The sequence below is a fragment of the Erinaceus europaeus genome, chromosome 3 (assembly GCF_950295315.1).
Source record: "Erinaceus europaeus chromosome 3, mEriEur2.1, whole genome shotgun sequence".
Lineage (NCBI taxonomy): Eukaryota > Metazoa > Chordata > Mammalia > Eulipotyphla > Erinaceidae > Erinaceus > Erinaceus europaeus.
In genome coordinates this window covers 83624463-83640247 of record NC_080164.1, presented here as the reverse complement: position 1 = coordinate 83640247, position 15785 = coordinate 83624463, and the positions used below count along the sequence as shown (strand labels likewise).

The following is a 15785-nucleotide window of genomic DNA, read 5'->3' as shown; positions in this document are numbered from 1 at the left end:
ACTACAACAATAAAACAACAAGGGCAACAAAAGGGAAAATAAATATGTATTTAAAAAAGATACCGACAGCATGATTTCACCACCTGTGAGACCCTTCACCCGCACCCTGAACGCTCCACAGGTAGAAATTGAAGGCTTGAACCCTGATCCTTGTGTATGGTAACGTGTGCTCAATTGAGTCCTTAAAATCGACTCTGGAGTGGAGCACATGGTGCCCCACTTGTGTAAGACAGGTGGTGGGGTTTTCTGTTCTGGGCACTTGGAGCTGGTCTTGAGGGCCTTCCTGTCCAGCAAAAAAAGGTTAGTTTTCCTCCAACCCGCCTCTTTTTGATAGCCTTATAATTGTCAGAAGTTGGAGTATGTCTGGAATTTGCAGGACAGAACAAAACCCCTCTTTCCCTGTGTAAGACTGAGCACCATTGCACTTCAGAGTCACCTTGGAGTTGCTTGGCTCCTGCAGGCCAGGGTGGGGCTTCTGTAGTATGTTGCTAGCATGCTACAATTTTGCATGCTGTTTGGCAGTGATGTAGTCTGTTTTGTTGCAGAAAGATTTGCTATTTGATTTTTAGTAGCAACCTGCCCATCCTTACTCCTAGTCCAGTAATATATACAGTGAAAGGCACTTCTATCCTCTAGTGAAGCTTTGGGGAAGGAGGGGAGATGGGGTGATTTGCTTGCATAGCGAGCTATTCAAAAGAGGTTTTCAGACTAGTTGTAGTACTGCGTTTGTATTGATTTATTTCATCTTTTTGGCCCCCAGGGTTATTGCTGGGGCTCGGTGCCTGCACTACGAATCCACTGCTCCTGGAGGCCATTTTTTCCCTTTTGTTGCCCTTGTTGTTTATTGGTGTTGTGATTACTATTATTGCTGTTGTTGTTGGATAGGACAGAGAAATTGAGAGAGATGGGAAAGACAGAGAGGGGGAGAGGGGAAGAGACCTGCTTCACGGCCTGTGAATCAACTCCCCTGCAGGTGGGGAGCTGTGGGCTTAAACCGGGATCCTTACACCCATCCTTGCGCTTTGCATCATGTGTGCTTAACCCGCAGCGCTACCGCCTGGCCCTGTATTTTTTCTTATTTTAACTTTTTTTAAAATTTGTGATTATTGTGAGTTATAAGACTGCTGGTGTGTTTCACTAAAGTAAAGGACTCTGGGGTGGGGGTGGGGAGAATGTACAGGTCCTAGAACATGATGACAGAGGAGGACCTAGGTGGGAGGTTTAGAGTGTTATGTGGAAAACTGAGAAATGTTACACATGTACCAACTATTGTATTTTGCTGCTGACTGGAAACATTAATCTCCTCAGTAGAATGGTCTGGGAGATGGCGCAGTGGATAAAGCATTGGATTCTCAACCATGAAGTCCCAAGTTCAGACCCCGGCAGCACACGTACCAGAGTGATGTCTGGTTCTTTCTCTGTCTCTCTCCTCCTATCTTTCTCATGAGTAAATAAATAAATTCTTTTTTTTAAAAAAAAAACCTCAGTAGAGGAAAAAAAAAAGGTGGACTGGAAAGTGGCACAGTAGATAAAGCACTGGAGTCTCAAGCATGAGGTCCCTTCGGAGTTCAATCCCTGGCAGCACATGTACCAGAGTGATGTCTGGTTCTCTTTCTCTCTCCTATCTTCCTCATTAATAAATAAAATATTCAAAAAAAAAACTTTAAAAAAAAAGAAGAAAAAAGATTGTAAGGTTACAAGCTATGGTTCTGTACCACACACACCACTCTGTGTCTTCAGGTACTGCTGTTTTAGAAGTAAAAGGGGCATGTGAGATCTAGTCAACATTTGTAGAATGTGTTGGCAGTTCAGAGGGATGGGTGACACTTTATACATGCTTTCCCTTGTCCCAGTGGGCATAGAGCGAGGGATAGGTCACATCGAGGGTTTTTTTTTTTAATTCTTTTTTATATGTATATTTTATTTATTTTCCCTTTTGTTGCCCTCGTTTTATTGTTGTTGTAGTTATTATTGTTGTTGTTATTGATGTCATTGTTAGATAGGACAGAGAGAAATGGAGAGAGAAGGGGAAGACAGAGAGGGGGAGAGAAAGATAGACACCTGCAGACCTGCTTCACTGCCCGTGAAGCAACGACTCCCCTGTAGGTGGGGAGCCAGGGGGCTCAAACCGGGATTCTTATGCCAGTCTTTACGCTTTGCGCCATGTACGCTTAACCTGCTGTGCTACTGCCCAACTCCCTATTTTATTTTTGAGAGAGATGGAGAGAGAGAGAGAGAGAGAGAGAGAGAGAGAGAGAGGGAGAGAAAGAAAGAAACACCAGAGCACTGCCCAGCTCCGGCTTATGGTGATGTGGGGGATTGAACCTGGGACTTTGGAGCCTCAGGCATGAGAGTCTCTTTGCATAACCATTAGGCTATCTACCCTCGGCCCCTTTTTTATTCTTTTAACCTATGTTCTATGAGTGATGTGGCCCTGCAAGTGGCACAGTGGATGAAGTGTTGCAATCTTCAGGCATGAGTTCCTGAGTTCTATCCCTGTCATCACATGTGCCAGAGTAATGCTCTGTTTTTTTCTATCTTCTTTCATAAACAAATCTTACATGTATGCAAATGTGCTGTATTTATGCTGATAATAATAATACTATTACCATTAAATCAAGCATGTCTGTAAGTCTGGCAGTTAGCTGTACATGCTTCTCATTTAACCTAGTAAAAACTGTGGCAACAGAATTGCAGACAAAGGTTGAGAAAAGCTTGGCCCTCCAGAGGGGAATGCCTGGCTCCCTGCTCTCTGGGCTTGATGGATTGGCACAGCTGTTCCGATATACACAAGGGGTGTCATCCTGAGACACGGGCTGCCAGATTCTTGGGGCCAGGATGCTGGCAACCTCACTCACGGTTCAGCATGCGTCCTGGTTTCTTTCATTGGCTTCTTGGTAGCGATTCCAAGAGTCAGAGTTGGTCACCATAGGTTTGTGCCCATGAGAGGTGGAGACCTACGACTAGATCCAATAGTTTACCACACAGTAGGAGGCATTTTTCTCCCAGCCAGGGAGTCTAGCCAGACTCTTCCTTCTCCTGAAAGGAGACCATCTCATGACCACATGAGATGGTAGTTGAGAGAGTCTCCTTTAGTATTCACCAAGGTAAAAACAGAGTCAGAAGAGACTCCACTGAAAAAGACTGCTGACAGAAAACTGTACTTTGAGCTGACGAGACTGCTCATTTGTGCAATGTGCCTGCTTTGCCGTGCATGCGATCCAGGTTTGAGCCTGACCTCCTGTACTGGCGGAAGTTTTGGTACTGTGATGTCATTCCTTCCGCCTTTGCCTATCTTTTTAACCATTTTTTTAAAATTTGTGATTAATAGTGGTTTACGAGATTACTAGATTCCAGGTTCCACACTGCAACTGTCACCAAAAGTTCTGAAAACTCCCATCTTTCCTCCTGACAATAACCACTATAGTTCTCACAAAGTCTTAGAGATTGTTTAATCATTTTGTTGTTTTTTTTTTCTTTTTTGCAAGTACATGTGCTTCAGTTCTCTAGATTCCTCAAACCTTTCACTGCTTTTTTATTTTGCAAAGCATAATCACCTCTACTTCATCCATGTTGTCCCAAAGGAGACAGTATCATCTTTTCCCCTATTTATCTGGTTGTTTTAAATAACTTTTTCATTTTTATTATCTTATTGTGGAAATAATGGTTTTACTGGACAATTGTTGACACAGGGGCACCATTTATTTTTTTCTCTTTCCGTGATAGATGTCACACCCCACTCTTACCACCAACCCAAGTCCCTCCTCCTCCTCCTCTCAGTCCTAGCCTTCCTCTAGTCCGGAGATCTTTGCTGCAAGACTAGCTGCCACTTTCTATCTGGGAAAGTCAGCCTGGAGGCGGGGGTGGTGGGGGGGGTGGTGGGGGGGGTGAAGGTGTGGCAAAGAAGGGGGTGGTGGAGGTGGGAAACCTTATTGTTCCCTGGGTCACTTCTAAGGCCGAATGGGTGCACAGGCAGACTTTCCAGCCACAACCCATGAGAGAGGGGTGAGAGGTCAAGCACTGCCCAGCCGACATTGCTGAGCTCCAGTGGTAAAGCCCAGGGTCATCTCAAGCATTTTCCGTTTTCCCTGAGGTGTGCCCATCCAGCGAGCCTGCCTTCATAAATCTAGGAGGGCTTGACCACATTCGAAATGTGTCTTCCAAAGATGGCAGGAGGTTGAACACAGGCTGCTTAATTCTTGGCAAGTACTCTGTCTGTTTGTTTATTTGTTCCTAGCTGGCGTGCTAAAGGAGACAAATGGTAGAGCTACTCCAGAAGTACACTCCAGGGAGGCATGAATTACTGAACCCACACCATCCTTTACCCTGCACTTAAAAGAAAACATTGTGGAAGCCGGGTGGTAGCGCAGTGGGTTAAATGCAGGTGGTGTTAAGAACAAGGACCGGCAGCGTAAGGATCCCCACCTGCAGGGTTGTCGCTTCACAGGCGGTGAAGCAGGTCTGCAGGTGTCTATCTTTCTCTCTCCCCCTCTGTGTCTTCCCCTCCTCTCTCCATTTCTCTCTGTCCTATCCAACAACAATGACATCAATAAACAACAACCATAACAATAAAACAACAAGGGCAACAAAAGGGAATAAGTAAGTAAATAAAATAAAAAATAAAACTTTTTTTAAAAAAACATTGCTCAGCTCCAGCACGTGATGACTCCAGGGAATGAACCTGCAACCTCTGGGACCTCAGTTGTGAAAGTCTGGTGCTTTGCCACTGTATTATCTCACAACCATCCCTGAACTTTTTATATTATATTTTATTTTGCTGTTATTATTGGCGCTAGGGTTATAATTGGGGCTTGGTGCTGGTACTATGAATCCACTGCTCCCAGTGGCCATTTCTCCCCCTCCTCTTTTTTAAAAAAAAAATTATTATTATTATTTTTGCTTCCAGGGTTATTGCTGGACTCAGTGCCTGTACTATGTGAATCTACTGCTCCTGGAGGCCATTTTGTTGTCCATGTTGTTGTTATTGTTGCCATTGCTATTGTTGGGGATAGGACAGAGAGAAATTGAGAGGGGAAGATAGAGAGGAGGAGAGAAAGACACCTGCTTCACCACCTGTGAAGCGACCCCCCTGTAGGTGGGGAGCTGGGGGCTCGAACCGGGATCCTTATGCCGGTTCCTGTGCTTCACGCTATGTGTACTTAACCTGCTGCGCTACTGCTCACCCCTTTTTGTTTTTTTAAATATATATATTTTAAAAAATTTTGAAAATATTTTTATTATTGGATAGAGACAGAGAGAAGTTGAGAGGAGAAGGGGAGGTAGAGAGGGAAAGAGACAGACACCCGCAGCCCTGCTTCACCACTCATGAAGCTTTCCCCTGCAGGTGGGGATCAGGGGCTTGAACCCTGGCCCTTGTGCACTGTAATGTGTGCACTTAACTAGGTACACCACAGCCTGGCCCCATATCTCTCCCCCCTTCTTTTCTTTCCTTCCCCTTCCCCTTCCCTTCCTTTTCTCTCTCCTTCTCTTTCTCTCTCTCTCTCTTTCTTTCTTTCTTTCTTTCTTTCTTTCTTTCTTTCTTTCTTTCTTTCTTTCTTTTCTTCCCTTCTTTCTTGTTCTATTATACTTGACAAAACAGAGAGAAATAGAGGGTGAAAAAGGGGGCCGGGTGGTAGCACACGGGTTAAATGTATAATACCACCATGTGGAAGAACCATTCCAATACCCATTTTCTTACTTGTTAAATGAAGGGCTTGGAGCAGAAGAGCGCCACTCCTTTCCTCTGGGATGTAAATCCCAGTGATTTGCTGGGGGAAGTCCCCTGGAGGAGGGCTGTCAGCTATAGCTGCTGTGCTGATCAGAATGTGGTTAGTTTCCACTGTGCCCACTTAACCTCTCAGGAGGTTTCACTTCTTTCTCTCCATGCTGGCAACAGTGAACTGGCGTGAATGTTGCCTCCATGTGTCTCAGTACCATGTGATTTGGCTCAAACAGGAGCAGTGGATGGTTTGTGTATGTGAGGAGACCCCATCTCAGTGTTTCCTCTTATCAGAGCGCCACTCCCAGCATCTTCTTCATCTTTGCTTTCTATCGGTGGGCTGGCTGGCTTTTCCTTCCTCCAGGGTAGCCATTGATGTATTCAATTTTTGCATATGGTAAACTCTAGAATCAAGTACATTCATCTCCTTTTTCATAGAGGCAAAGAAATTGACGTGAAGGGGAGATAGGAAGAGAGGAGAGGTATCTGCAGCACTGCTTTATTGCTTGTGAAGCTTCCCCCCTGCAGGTGGAAACCAGGGGCTTGAACCTGGGCCTTTCCTGGCCCACTATAATGTGTGTGCCCTATTGGGTATGCCAGCACTTAGTTCCTAGTGATTTCTAAAGATCTGTCACACTGTCACATTTCTTGGTGCTCTTGACTCATTTTATGAGATTTCTTGGTGAATAGGGTAACTGCGTTGACTGTGTTCACGTGGAGGCACAGTCACACAATGAAGCCTCACCGGCACCCATGGCCTTGCTTCAGTAGAGGGCAGTGGCCAGTTCTCTTTGGTCTCTGCCTCCACATAGTATAATGGCTTCTTTTTTGAAGCAAATCCCCAATTTCAATTCAATTCATCCACAAATGTTATAGTAACTATTTTTGTAATAATTATGAAACTAGGCAGGGTTCTGATTTCAACCCATCTGTCTCATAAATTTAACTTAAGCTTTGGCTGTATAACCCCAGATCCAAGCAGCCCATACATTGCAGTTGTATATTCTGTTGACTTCCTTAGTCTATCATTAATTTTTTTTGATTGTGAATTAATTTTTTGGAGGAAACAGTGTGTGTGTGTGTGTGTGTGTGTGTGTGTGTGTGTTGTTGTTGTCATTTGGTTCCCAAGGCTGTAACTACATCCTAATTAATGTGCTTCTCTGCCCCCATGTTGCCTGTAAACCACTGGTCAGGTTTAGGGATGATTTCTGGTTTGCTTTTCTGGCGATGCCACCATGTGGCTTTTGTCCATGCTTGGGTGTGAGCCAATGGTCTTGATGGTAATTGTCCAATATCCTCGATGCATTAGGCTAGCAGCATGGTACCAGTCTTATTTTTCCATTTCTTCCATAGGTACTAGTTATATAAGAACATGAACCTGTTAATTAACCCTAGGTGTGTTGATGTATGAAGCCGTGCCCTTTGGGTCATTGTTAGAACGAATGATTTAGTTCTCTAGCATCCCTTAAGAGTGATTGACTGGCGGCCTTTTGCTAGTCTCTTTGCTTTTAGAGAAATTACAGGCTCATGGCTATGTTCATTTGGAAGCATTTGCATTCATTACTGCTGGCATCTTTAGCCCTAGCGGCAGCCCGTACAAGCTGCTTGAGATTCCCCTGAGCCCTCTTATAAATGCCTGGCTCTGAAATATCCTCTTGGTGCGTCAGGGGCTGCACTGTTTTAGGCCCTGCAGCTCCCCAGGCCTGGGATCTGCATTGCTTTACAGACCAAAGTCTAAGTAGGAAATGGAAATTGGACACTGTACTTTGGGGGTTAGTGGTATTCATTCTCCCCCCCTCCCCCCAGAGCTGTTCTTTGTGTTTTGATTGCATTTGTAACAGACAAAAATCAATGTTTTTATTTTGTTTTAAGCATCTATTGTAAATTTGCACTGATATTCCTCATTCAAAATTAGACCACAAGATATTGTACTTACTCAATTGTATATTTCTTTTTTTTAATTTAAAAATTTTTTCCCTTTTGTTGGCCTTGTTGTTTATCATTGTTGTTGTTATTGCTGTTGTTGTTGTTGAATAGGACAGAGAGAAATAGAGAGAGGGAGGGAGTGAAACATAGATACCTGCAGACCTGCTTCACCGCCTGTGAAGCAAACCCCCTGCAGGTGGGGAGCCGGGAGCTCAAACCAGGATCCTGATGCTGGTCCTTGCGCTTTCAGCCACCTGCACTTAACCGCTTAACCCACTGCATCACCGCCCGTCTCCTCTCAATTGGATATTTCTTTTTTTAAAAAATATTTTATTTTATTTATTTATTCCCTTTTGTTGCCCTTGTTGTTTTATTGTTGTAGTTATTATTGTTGTTGTCGTCGTTGTTGGATAGGACAGAGAGAAATGGAGAGAGGAGGGGAAGACAGAGAGGGGGAGAGAAAGATAGACACCTGCAGACCTGCTTCACTGCCTGTGAAGCGACTCCCCTGCAGATGGGGAGCCGGGGTTCGAACCGGGATCCTTATGCCGGTCCTTGTGCTTTGCACCACCTGCGCTTAACCCTCTGCGCTACAGCCCGACTCCCCTCAATTGGATATTTCTATCATTGTTTCCTCTTATACAGAGGGTTCCCCTCCCCATATATTATCACAGTTACTCATTGGTTTCTCTTGTATTGTTTTACATAGATTCCGTACACATAAGTATCCAGAGTGATTCTACCAGTGTTATTATCCAGTGGTGTGAGAACCATAAATAGCTGAACACATTTTTTTTTATCGTCATGCTTCATCTCACTAAGGAAATCCAGTCAGAGTTTCATGGTCATTGTCTTTTGGAGTAATTCTTATCTGCATCTATGAACAGCTTTATATGTAAGTGGGCTAATTTGTTTCCATTCTGTTTGCGACTTAAAGATTAATATTAGCTTAAAACTGTTTAATTTACATGACTCCGGGGCTACACTGAGTATATTCAGAGAAGCACTATTCTGCATTTACCTCCCTCCTCTTGCTGTCCATTTCAGCTGTGTATATACAGTTATACATTTTGAGTATTTCTCATATTCTGTAACAAGAATAGGATAATTCATATCCTTCTGCTAAATGAGAGTGTAGAGGCTACCTGGTCATTATAAAAGTATATTGCAACTTAGCCCAAGATGACATTGAGTTAAATTGAATGTGCCTATTTGTTCACTTATTTTCAAAGGGGGGGGGGTTAATTATAGCAAACTGGGATCTAAGTGTTTTAATAGTATTCTAAAATAGGTAGAAACTATACGCATATTCTTGTCTTATTTTTTGCCTTCTTAAACAAAAAAATACTTGGTCTATTTAATTTGCATGACTTTCTAGTTCAGTGGTTTTCACCCCACCCTCAACCCCCAGGGGGCATTTCAGAATGCTTGCAGATGTCTGGAGACATTTTTGATCACCACAACTTGAGTAAGGGGGTGCTGTTGAACAGCCTAGGCTGCATGGGGGTGTCCCCCCTACCTTCCACCAAGGTTGACCTTGCCCCAAATGCCAATACACTGTAGTTGAGGAGTTCTGACCACTTTTTTTTTTTTTTTGCCTCCAGGGTTATTGCTGGAGTTCAGTGCCTGCACCATGAATCCACTACTCCTGGAGGCCATTCCCCCCCCCCTTTTGTCACCCTTGTTGTTGTAGCCTTGTTGTGGTTATTATTGTTATTGTTTATGTCGTTCATTGTTGGATAGGACAGAGAGAAATGGAGAGAGGAGGGGAAGACAGAGAGGGGGAGAGAAAGACAGACACCTGCAGACCTGCTTCACCGCCTGTTAAGCGACTTCCCTGCAGGTGGGGAGCTGGGGGCTCGAACTGGGATTCTTAGACCCGTCCTTGCGCTTTGCGCGATGTGCACTTAACCGCCCGACCCTTGAGTTCAGACCACTTCTAACTAGGCATTTGAGACCTTAGCTACCCTCCTTCCTCCTCCTCTTCCTTCTTCACATAAGAACATGGATATCTTATTATTGAGAGAGAGAAAGGAGTCAGTACTTGAAAGACCTTGTTCAGTTGACTCTGGTGTGTAGAACATAGATCTAACCAGGTACTTCGGGGGAAGCCAATTCTGCTTTACCATGGTTCTCGGCTGAATGTCCACAGAACACCAGCTGGATAGCTTTGTGCCATCGAAGCTGGGATTTTAATTTTTTGGCAGAGCTCTGGGTGACATCTTTTGCCTCATTTATGAAGGATGACCAGTCAGAGTAGCCAGCGGGCAGCTTGACAGTGTTGGTGTTCCTACAGCTTTGTCACTGGTGACAGCCAAATGATTCTGGGTATCCGCACAGAGATTTCTCACTTCCCTGCTTTCCTCTACCTCCTTGTCACGTGCTCCAAAAACTCCGCTTCATCTCACGAGGAGTGGAGCATTCAACCATGTATGGCTCTAAGGGGTGGCCCATGTCACATGTGATGGGTGATTGTGGTGACATGCTCCTCAGTTTCAGGTTACTGGGTGGGCTGTCTACTGTGTGCTGAGTGCACTGATCACTTGAGGAGAGGGAAACTGAGCCCCAGGCATAGAAGGTGCTTAAGGGATACACTGTATGGCCTTATGTTAGGAGCTTGATGACATCAGGTCTTCTCCTTTGGTCTTTGGTAAAGAAAAAGAGTGTCTAATAGTTCACAGTAGGCCAGAAGTATTGAGCACCACTGCTTAGTATCCTCCTTTCTTAAATTAAAAAAATTTTTTTCCCTTTTGTTGCCCTTGTTATTATCGTTGTAGTTATTATTGTCGTTGGATATGATAGGGAAAAATAGAGAGAGGAGGGGAAGACAGAAAGGGGGAGAGAAAGACAAATACCTGCAGACTGTGAAGCAAACCCCCTGGTGGGGAGCCAGGGCTAGAACCGTGATCCTGATGCTGGTCTGTGTACTTTCCGCCATGTGCGCTTAACCCGCCTAACTCCCATTTTTTTTTTCATTGTCATCAGAGTTATTGATGGGGCTTACTGCCTGTATAGCACCACCATTTCTGGCCACTTGTAGGGCCACATTGCTTATATAACTAGGTTTAAAAAAGGGTGGGGGAGTCGGGTGGTAGCACAGCAGGTTAAGCGCAGGTGATGCAAAGTACAAGGACTGGTGTAAGGATCCCAGTTCAAGCCCCCGGCTCCCTACCTGCAGGGGAGTCGCTTCACAAGCGGTGAAGCAGGTCTCAGGTGTCTTTCTCTCCCTCCCTCTGTCTTCCCCTTCTCTCTCCATTTCTCTCTGTCCTATCTAACAATGACCACATCAATAACAGCAACAATAGTAAGTACAACAACTAGGGCAACAAAAGAGAATGAATAAATAAATAAATAAAAATTAAAACAAAACAAAACAAAAAACTCGACATAACTTCCTGCTCAGTCTGTGCCCACTGGGACATGGGAAAGCACACATAAGGTGTTACCCATTCCTTGACACTGCTATCACAGTACACAAATGTTGATTGGATTTAACATACCACTTTTACTTCCAAAAAAGGGTGGAGGGGGAGAAGCTTTGGTATCGTGGTTTCTTTTCTCTCAGTCTCTGTCTTTCTATATAGAATTGTCAAGCCACGGTGATTAGAGAGAGAGAAAGATAGACACAGAGAGAGGCAGTTTGTTGTGACTCAGGACTTGGTGCAGTGGATGGTGCATTGGACTCTCAGCAGGAGGTTCTGAGTTTGAGTGCATGTGCCAGAGTGATGATCTGGTTCTGTCTCCTGCCCCTATCTCATAAATAAATAAATCTTTGTTGTTGTTGTTGTTTTTGTCATTGGATTTGCAGCACTTTCTAGTCCAAATGGGACTTAATCTGAGTTCACCACTGGTAGACTTAGGAAGTGGATGCAACTTTCAAAGAAAGAAGTTACATGTGCTATCGAGTGTTGTCAGTTACCAGCTTTTGCCTGCCGGTGGGCACAGTTCTTCCCATGAGGAATATCAGTGAAAATGTGGGGACCGAAGAGCTCCGGGCAATTGGATTTGGCTGTTGACTTAGTTCCACAACTGTTGCAAGCTGGTAGCACTGTGCAGAGTTTTAAATCATCTTCCATATGGTTGGACTGGCCATGTGTATCCGACTCAGTTTCTAGGAGGACAAAATTAAAACTATGTTTTCCTTGATTTATGGTTGGACCCCACTTGTGGATCTCTTTTTCAGCATCAGTTTAAATTAACTCCTATTTTGGATGCAAGCCTTTGTAAGATTTAATATTCTATGGATGGGAGTGGAGTTAAGGTTAATTTGTAAGATTTGTTCATTTTCTTATATATTACTTATTACATTATTTATATATTTCTTATATATACATATATTTTTTATTTGAAAGCAACACATATATTTGTGTTTTGTTTTCATATGCAACTGAAAGCATACATCAGGGGGTGTCTTTTTCCTGTCCCCAACTCCCAGATTTGTTGCACTGAAGGCTAGGTCCATGATTTCTTGTATGTCTACCCAGAATGTTTTGGAAACATCTAAATGTTGTGTTCCTCATTGGCATTTTATAGTCCCCCCCCCACTTTTTCTTTTCTTTTCTTTTTTAATTGTTGTTGTTATTGATGTCATCATCGTTGGATAGGACAGAGAGGGGAGAGGAAGATAGACACCTGCAGACCTGCTTCACCACCTGTGAAGCGACTCCCCTGCAGGTGGGGAGCCAGGTGGTTGAACCAGGATCCTTACGCTGGTCCTTGTGCTTCACGCCCATGGTCCATGCACTAAACCCACTGTGCTACCGCCCAACTCCCTTTTTCTCACTTTTTCTTATAAAACAATGAGACATTGTCTTTACTTATTTTTTATTTATTTTTCTATATCATGGGATTAATGGTCAACAGTTAAATACAATAGTTTGTACATGCATAACATTTCTCAGTTTCCCACATAACAATTCAACCCTCTCTAGGCCCTTCTCTGCCACAATGTTAAAGGACCTGAACCCCCCCCCAATTCTTTTGCTTTAGTGCAATAAACCAACTCCAGTCTATGTTCTGCTTTGTGTTTTCTCATTTTTCAACTTCTTTTTTATTATTATTAGTGATTTAATAATAATCAGCAAGATTGTGGGATAAGAGGGGTACCATTCCATACAGTGCCATATCCCGTCCCCTCCATTAGAAGCTTCCCTATTCTTCATTCCTCTGGGAGCATGGACCAAAAATCTCTGTGGGGTGTGTCTTTGGTTTTTTTTTTTTTTTTTTTTTGAAAAAATAAGTGAACCCATTGAATTGCCACTTTATGTGGTCTTTATGTAAATTATATCTGAATTTAATTAAAATAATAATAATAACCATAGGGTCAAGATGGCTAAAGAGACAGGTCTCTTTTCCTTTATACTTCAACAACAGCAAAGCCACAAAATTGATACATGAACCCTAAGTAGTCATCACTTGGATTTCAAACAAGCTTCTACAATAAAGTTACCCCCCCTTCCCAGGAAAGGAACTTAAAAAATAAATAAATAACAACAACAACAACACGGTGGGAAAGTAGCACAATTACCAGAGTTTCATGCTTGCAGCAGAGGTCCCAGGGTTTATCCCTGGTATTACTATACTATAAGCCAGAGCTGAGCAGTGCTGTGGTTAAAAAAAAAAAAAAAAAGGAGGGGATCAGGCGGCATCTTAGTGGATTAAGTACACGTGGCACAAAGCACAAGGACTACGTAAGGATCCTGGTTAGAGCCCCTGGCTCCCCACCTGCAGGGGGGTTGCTTCACAAGTGATGAAGCAGGTCTGCAGGTGTCTATCTTTCTCTCCCCCTCTGTCTTCCCCTCCTCTCTTCATTTCTTTCTGTCCTATGCAACAACAATGACATCAATAACAATAATAATAATAACCACAACAATGATAAACCAGAGCAACAAAAGGGAAAAAAATAGCCTCCAGGAGCATTGGATTTGTGGTATAGGCTCTGAGCCCAGCAATAACCCTGGAGGCAAAAAAAAAAAATTAGAATAAGTAATCCAAGCGTTTGGAAAGTGCTTTAGAAGAGATAACATGAAGGGTTAAAAGATGCTTTCATTTTTATGTTGTCAGATATTGATAATGACATTCCCCCAAAGATCTATGTGGCTTGGGTTAAAAATAATTTTATAAATGACTTAGCTGTGAACTTTCCAAGGCACTGATAATTAAGTTGATAATATATATGCATAATGAGGATAAACTGTGAGTATATTCTTGCAGGCATCAAAGTAGTAGTTAAATTTCTTGGGAGTTGGGCGGTGGCGCAGCAGGTTAAGCACAGGTGGCGCATAGCGCAAGGACTGGCCTAAGGAGCCCAATTCGAGCCCCCGGCTCCCCACTTGTAGGGGAGTCACTTCACAAATGGTGTAGCAGGTCTGCAGGTATCTTTCTTTCCCCCTCTCTGTCTTCCCCATCTCTCTCGATTTCTCTCTGTCCTATTCAACAAGGATGACATCAGTAACAACAACAATAATAACTACAACAATAAAACAAGGGCAACAAAAGGAAATAAATATTTAAAAAGTTTCTTTGTATATAAATACAAACTTTGGGGAAATTACCTGAAAAATCTCTATTCCCCCCCCCCCATACCATTCAATGTATTTGTCAAATCTTTCCTGCGTACAACTTAGAAACATTCCTTTTATTTCGCAGGTTAAAAGCACTTCAGGTTATACGTGCAATTTATGTAGCTTTAGTTTGTTAAATGAACGTAGTTTTCATCCAGGATGAATGTTTCGATTCTGATGTGTTCTGCCAGATTGATCTCCAGTTTACAATTTTGTATTTTCATCACCAGCTTTTGCTCCCCCCCCCCCAATAGCCTCATCAGTTTGATTGTGCTTAAGTATCTGCTGTGAGTTTTTTTAAAACTTTTTTTTCTTTATTAAGGGATTAATGTTTTACAGTCGACAGTAAATACAGTAGTTTGTACATGCATAACATTTCTCAGCTTTCCACATAACAATACAATCCCCACTAGGTCCTCTGACATCCTTTTCCAGGACCTGTGATTCTCTCCACCCACACACCCCAGAGTCTTTTACTCTGGTGCAATACACCAACTCCAGTTCAGGTTCTACTTTGTGTTTTCTCCTTTTTTTAAAAGAAGACTTTAAGACTTTTTAAAAAATTTATTTACTTTCTTTTTTGTTGCCCTTTTTTTTTTTTCATTGTTGTTGTAGTTATTATTGTTGTAGTCATTGTTACATAAGACAGAGGGGGAGAGAAAGATAGACTCCTGCTTCACTACTTGTGAAAGCAACTCCCCTGCAGGTGGGGAGCCTTGGGCTTGAACTGGGATCCTTAGGCCATCCTTGCACTTTGGGCCACGTGTGCTTAATCCTCTGCTCTACTACCCTACTCCTGTGTTTTCTCTTCTGATCTTGTTTTCCCACTTCTGCTTGAGAGTGAGATCATCCCATATTCATCTTTCTGTTTCTGACTTATTTCACTTAATTTCACTTGATTTCTTCAAGCTCCATCCACAATGGGCTGAAAATGGTGAAATCACCATTTTTAATAGCTGAGTAAGTATTCCATTGTGTATATATACCACAACTTGCTCAGCCACTCATCTGTTGGTGGACACCTGGGTTGCTTCCAGGTTTTGGCTATTACAAATTGTGCTGCTATGAACATAGGTATATATAGGTATATGAATATAGGTTTTTGGATGGTTGTGTTTAGTTCCTTAGTAAAAACTTTTTATTATCTTTATTTATTTATTGGATAGAGACAGCTAGAAATTGAGAGGAGGGGGGACAGAGAGGAAGAGAGAAAGAGAGACACCTGCAGCACTGCTTCACCACTCATAAAGCATTCCCCCTGCATGTGGGGACTGGGAGCTTGAACTTGGGTCCTTATGCATTGTAAGATGTGTGCTCATCAGAGTGTGTCACCATCTGGCCTCAGAACGCTACAGCCTAAGGGTTGAATCAATTGGTGACTGTAGAAACAGTTTCTTATCTCTGTTTCCTTTGTGGACAAACCTGCATTTAGGAACCAGTTTCTCATCTCCTAATGTGTGTAAAGGAAGGGAATCAGAGCGTTCCTGGGTAAGGATTATCTGAGAAGGCCTGGCCAGGTAAGGAAGTGGGTTGGCCTTTTTGCCTTTCTGCCAGATGGTCATTGAAATGTTTGTCTC

General features: G+C 43.0%; 1 protein-coding gene across 6 annotated transcripts in view; it reads left to right on the top strand.

Annotated features, from left to right (window-relative positions):
- NCK2 (NCK adaptor protein 2) overlaps window positions 1–15785 on the top strand; it is a 125620-nt gene that overhangs the window by 52304 nt on the left and 57531 nt on the right. The window lies entirely within an intron of this gene.